Consider the following 6000-nt stretch of genomic DNA (forward strand, 5'->3'; position numbering starts at 1 on the left):
GTAATTATTTATAGCAAACAAAAAATTTAGAGTATTATAAATAGTTTTTTTTTGCAATGCTTCAAAATTTCTTGATGAATTGTTATGTTTAAAGCATTTTATTTAAATTACGTCGTACTATCGCAACTAAAGGGAGTGTCGGGTACCCCCGCCCACCGTCAATTTCATATGTATAGAATATTTTTTCAAGTCAATGGGCCATCGGACATTAATTGTTATATTAAAAAAAGATTATTTTTAAAGTTTCAAGTATTTATGCAGCAGGTAACATGGTAAACAATAGTTTTGAAAATATGTTGAATACAGTAGTCAATTTTTTTAAATTTCTATTTTTTTAAGTTATTTTTCGGTTTATCCTTTTTGCATTATTTAATTAAATGATAAAACAATAGAAACATACAAAAATATTGATTATTACTCAATATTATACAGAAATATAAGCAAAACTCCTTAAGTGGGCTACCCGGCTCTCCCCTATTTAGATATTTCTTTTTATTTGACCTCTTCTTGCAATGTACCTTTTTGTTGATTTTATGAATATATAGAATATATAGAATTTACTCTCAGTCGTCTCATTAATATTTTATTTCCTGACTGGTGAAAAACTTTTTAAATTCAACCTTAGAGTATAAACAATAACAGAAGTACATGAAAATTTAACTTTTATATGCAAAAATTGACGTGAGTTTTGCTGTTTTACTCTAAACGAAAATACTTTTAACATAAAATTTGCATTTAAGTATTCATTTCAAATTCTTCTTTAACTAAAACTCTGCGTTTCAAGTAATAATTAATGTCCATTTTGAAAGCATTGAAAACATTCTTGATTTGCCCGTCTGTAAATAACAGACAACTGTAATGGACACAATTTATTTCAAAAAAAGAAATTTCAAAAAATTCTAAAACATAACTTGAAATTATAATTTCTATTCGGAAGTTGAAAATAGAAGTGTAATAACAATCCTAATATTTCACTTTGGTCAATATTAAAACTTATTTAAATCATTCTTGTTTTAAACATTACTTAAATAACAGACAACTGTAATGGACACAATTCATTTCAAAAAAAGAAATTTCAAAAAATTCTCAAACATAACTTGAATATATAATTTCTATTCGGAAGTTGAAAATAGAAGTGTAATAACAATCCTAATATTTCACTTTGGATAATATTAAAACTTATTTAAATCATTCTTGTTTTAAACATTACTTAAATAACAGACAACTGTAATAGACACAATTTATTTCAAAAAAGGAAATTTCAAAAAATTCTTAAACATAACTTGAATATATAATTTCTATTCGGAAGTTGATAACAGAAGTGTAATAACAATTCTGATATTTCACTTTGGACAATATTAAAACTTATTTAAATCATTCTTGTCTTAAACATTACTTAAAAATTTAGAGATCATAACTGACAGTATTTCCAATAGATGTGGAAATAAAACATCTTACGAAATAAATATTACCTTCGGAAAACAGCTTTTAACTTAGTGTCAATATCTGAGCTAACAATATAAAAGTCGGTTTTAAAATAAAACTGTTCAATGTTTGATGTCGCCGGTGAAAATAAATTTCTGAAGAATTTCAAGAATGCAGAGCGCAATAAATAGTTTTCGCTTGAAGTAGCATAAAAGAACCGCAATTCTTTTCCAATTGAAAGGAAGATATTCTTTAAAAAATAAGAGGATACATCTTTTTTTGAACATTTTATTTTACAATATTTTATTTTATAAAATTTTTGACCTACAATTACATAATTCTGTTTCGGTTTAGTCGCCTATGAGGGAGAATATTAAGTAATTAAATTTAAGAAATGGAATTATAGTATAGTCCCAATTATCCGAGCCCCGATTATCCAAATTTCCGCTTCAGCAGAACTATCAACCATTACAAGGATTTTTTTTGTTCTAGTTTAGTTTTATTTTTAAAACTACCGCAGAAGAAAATTTTGAATTTTACGTACCAAACACTCCGGAAAACAAGCTGACAAAGAACACGAGACTACCGTTGAAATGATCGTAAATATCATCATTACAGAAAATGAATCTAGCGAAGATGATGAAGGTAGTGACAATGAAGATGAACATATAAAATCTCTCACACAGATAGACTAAAGCTATCGAAAGTGCTATTAGATATACAGATCAACTAAAAGGCGACACCAACCTTTCCTAAAAAAAGGGCGAAGCATTCTTGCAGAATAGCACCAAAGTAATGTAACACACAAAAACGATTAAGGACTTTTTTAAGTAAAAACTCTTTAATTCTCGTAAAGTATGCTCTTTCAGTGTTTTTAAGTAAGCTTTTTAATTATAATCGGAATTGTATGTGGTGCACTCGCATAAATTATATATATATATTCCTAATAAATAATTGGCCCTATTTTGAATAGTTTGTTTTGATACCTTTCAAAAAAAATCAAACTTTGCACTATTTTTGAAATCGGAGTACAACTAGTAATATTTTAAGGTTATATTAGATAATACTTCAGAGCAAAAAAAAGAAAAATTTTGTTGTGAAAGGTAAAACCAGTTATTTTTTTTAAAAAAAATTAGCATTAGTTTGAAAATATGTTTGCATACGCTACCAAAAATTAAGTTCGACATAATTAATGTATTTACGGTAGAGTACCGATTATCCGAATTAATGTGAACCACGACTAACTCGGATAACCGAAAAATTTGGTTAAAACGAAGAGTTCAAAACAGGAAGGAAAATAGTAGTTATAAATGTAATGTATTTAGCAAATACAAAATTTATACGATTGCACCACGTACAATTCCGATTATAATTAAAAAGCTTACTTAAAAACACTTAAAGAACATACTTGACGAGAATTATCTGTTAGAATCTTAGTATTATATTTGCAATAGAATATAAACTCCAAAAACGGTAGTTAGGTACTTTTTTAATTTCATTCATATTCAAAAATTTATTAATAATTGATTTTGTGAATTAAAGAAATATTCCATAAGGAATTACTGTTTCTATTAGATCTAAATAACTGCAAATAAGTGCAAATTTGAAAAATTATTGTTCGGAAATAAGTTGTGTTTGGAAGATTTCACTTTTAAGGCAGAAAAAGACACTGGTGTTTCGTACTGTATTTTGCAACCATGAATTACATTTTGTCCTAAATTACTGCAAAGTATTGAAAAAAAATATGAGAAATATATTAAGTAAAAATTCTGCGTCAAATGGTTAACTAAAACTATTAAATTTTAAGAATGCAGAGTAACCTGTTTTCCGTGAAAGGAAATTTGCTGCTCAAGAAGAAAAAATAATTCTTTGGAAAACTTAATCTGGAACATTGCATGTTTGCACAAAGTGCTGCAATGCATCAGTTTTATCGTTACATTTCCAAATTCATATATTTTTTACAATAATTCACGATGCAATAATATTACACGTTAAAAATATTTGTGAAGGTTTTTAAGCAGTATTTTTAGGAGACATATCTTCAATCTCAGAAAAAATGAACTCCTTTTTATTACAATCACTCTTTGCAAAAAGTATTTACAATTAGAAAAAAAGAATTTTTAATCATTTTATAAAAATACTTATTTAAAATTAAATTGCATCAAAGCTACAAACATCTCATGAAAACATATAATATTATATGAAATATGTTTAATATTTTATAAACGAATACAATTTTTAAAATTCATGTACATACGCTTTTTGTTTTTTACGGAGATATATTTTTAATAGAATTTCAATGTCAAATTTTTTTAACCAGTGCAAATTTACATCTGAAATAAAAGAAAAAAAAATTAAATATGGTAAATTCTAATCACTTTTTTTTATTTAAAAAGGAACTTATATTTAGGAACTAAAAAATAAGCTTTTTCTTACTTAAAAATAAATACTATAACAATTCCCAAGTTCGTGAAATGCTTATAATATAAACTTTCTTTTAAAATTCTCCAGCATTATTATGTTTTTCAGATTATTTGCTAGTAACCTTTTTTTTTCAAAATATTAATGTTCTACCTTTATTACTTTTTTCTAAGAAAATTATATTAAAACCTAAAATACACTACTCAAGTTTCTTTACCAATAACCAAATTAAATTGATGCATCTAATATTTTGCATGCATGCAGTTTCAAAATTTATCTTTTAATATTTGAAAATACATGAAAAAAATTAAAGAGAAAAAATCAATACAAATTTTAACATCACTTAAAAATCAAATCAGAAAATAAAACTAAAGTTCTAATTGTGATGAAAACCTACTTTTTTTTTAAATTTAAGAACTAACAACATGAAAAAATGTCCACATTTCATGATTTTTGTGTTCTTAAAACAATTTTTCTGAAATTCTGTTTTGCCTGTATTACGTCAAATTATCAAATTTAAAATATGGTAAATTGGAACCAAAATTAATTGATTAAAATCAAATTTATGGACGCATATTAAAAGTAGCATATAATACATGAACATGATTCCAAAAATTACCTGGAAAATACATAAGTTTTACTTCCTCCGTTGTTGTGGGACGAAATTCTCCTATTAGCCATGTTTCTGTCCCATTGAGGTCGTCCATGAGTTCGATCATTCTCTCCACTCACGTGCACATGGTTATCTATTTCCTTTTTCTTGTGCGTTTCACCGACGTTAACAGAGGAAAGCCAAATGATCCTGACTCCGGGAGTGTAACTCCAGAAGTCTATAAGGGGCGGATTGTTTCCCCTAGCGGCAGGAGACCTTACGGGTTTATCTTTATCTCAGAGAAAGAAATACCGTTTAAACATTAAAAAAAATATTAAGCAGCTCTATTCGAATGAAGTCCTAAAGGAAATGTGTTGCAATCATATTTGCGTTATATTTAACTAGATATCCCTTCATTTATTCTCTTAAAACAATATCTATTTGTAATCTACTAAATATATTTTGATCTTTTAATTTAGTTTAAGTTTATTCCATTCCTTTTCTTAACACAAATTTTGATTTTAACACTTTGTTGTTATCTTAAATTAGTTCATTGTTGTCATTCTGATCGAAATTTATATGTGCTGGACAAACATAAATCAAGAAAAGAATTATTCGTTTTTGAGTGGGTAAAAAACAATTAAACTTAAATTGTTAAATATTACAATGTTATCAATCTGTTAAAATATTATTTTAAATTCCATGTATTTACAAAACACTTCGACATAAATTAATAGTATTGTTCAATACTATAAGATAAGTATAGTTTTTTTGTTTTGGGGCTTTAAGGAGACGCATGGAACTGCAAAAATTTCCAGACGAAATTGCTGCATCATCCGCAAAATCCATTTTACTGTAAAATCTATTTTTACAAAAAAATATCATACCAAGAGTTTTACAGTATTACTTATTTAATTAGAGTGATTCAATGAATTTACATTAACTATTACTGTGAAAATTACGGTATGCCATGGTATGTTTACGGATTATTTTTTTAAAACAAATGAAATTAATTTTATAATTTTTGTTTTGAAAATGATATTAGTTTGATGTATATTTAAATATGATGCCAACAAAAGCAATTAAGCCTTACAAGACAATATGCTTCGAATTTCGGAACACAATATGAGTTATTTTCTTAACCGAAATTAAAGCAAATGTAAATCATTAAAAACTATGCAAAAAGCAACACGAATAACGCTTTCAAAAAAATCACGAAAAAAATTATCACACCATAAAATGGATTTTTCTCTCCAATGATAGGTAAGCCCATTAACAACATGATATGTTGCCCGTCTCTTTCTTAAATAATTACTCCTTCTAAGAACTAATCAACAAGATTATTTATTACTGCAGATCTTATTATCGTACTAATCAATAGTATTATTTATTACAGAAAACAGAATAACAGTTCTCGTAATGCTTTTAGCAATTAGAATGGCGTTGTTTGATTCCTCGAAAGATAATTACGAAAAAGCGCTCTCTGTAAGTTAACAAGGCTTATTAAGAATGTGAAAGATTATATGAAAATATAGTTTTGTGCAATGCATTATAGGTATTTT

At 26.4% G+C, this 6000-nt stretch overlaps 1 long non-coding RNA gene across 1 annotated transcript in view; it reads right to left on the reverse strand.

Moving 5' to 3' along the window:
* LOC147807789 (uncharacterized) overlaps positions 1-4678 on the reverse strand; it is a 46886-nt gene extending 42208 nt beyond the window's left edge. The window contains exon 1 of the long non-coding RNA XR_015434908.1: positions 4466-4678. This is a non-coding gene — a long non-coding RNA (uncharacterized LOC147807789). The remainder of the gene's footprint in view (positions 1-4465) is intronic.
* Between the last annotated feature and the right edge of the window lie 1322 nt (positions 4679-6000).

The sequence above is a fragment of the Parasteatoda tepidariorum genome, chromosome 6 (genome assembly GCF_982258835.1).
Source record: "Parasteatoda tepidariorum strain Cologne lab strain chromosome 6, Ptep-v5.0, whole genome shotgun sequence".
Classification (NCBI taxonomy): domain Eukaryota; kingdom Metazoa; phylum Arthropoda; class Arachnida; order Araneae; family Theridiidae; genus Parasteatoda; species Parasteatoda tepidariorum.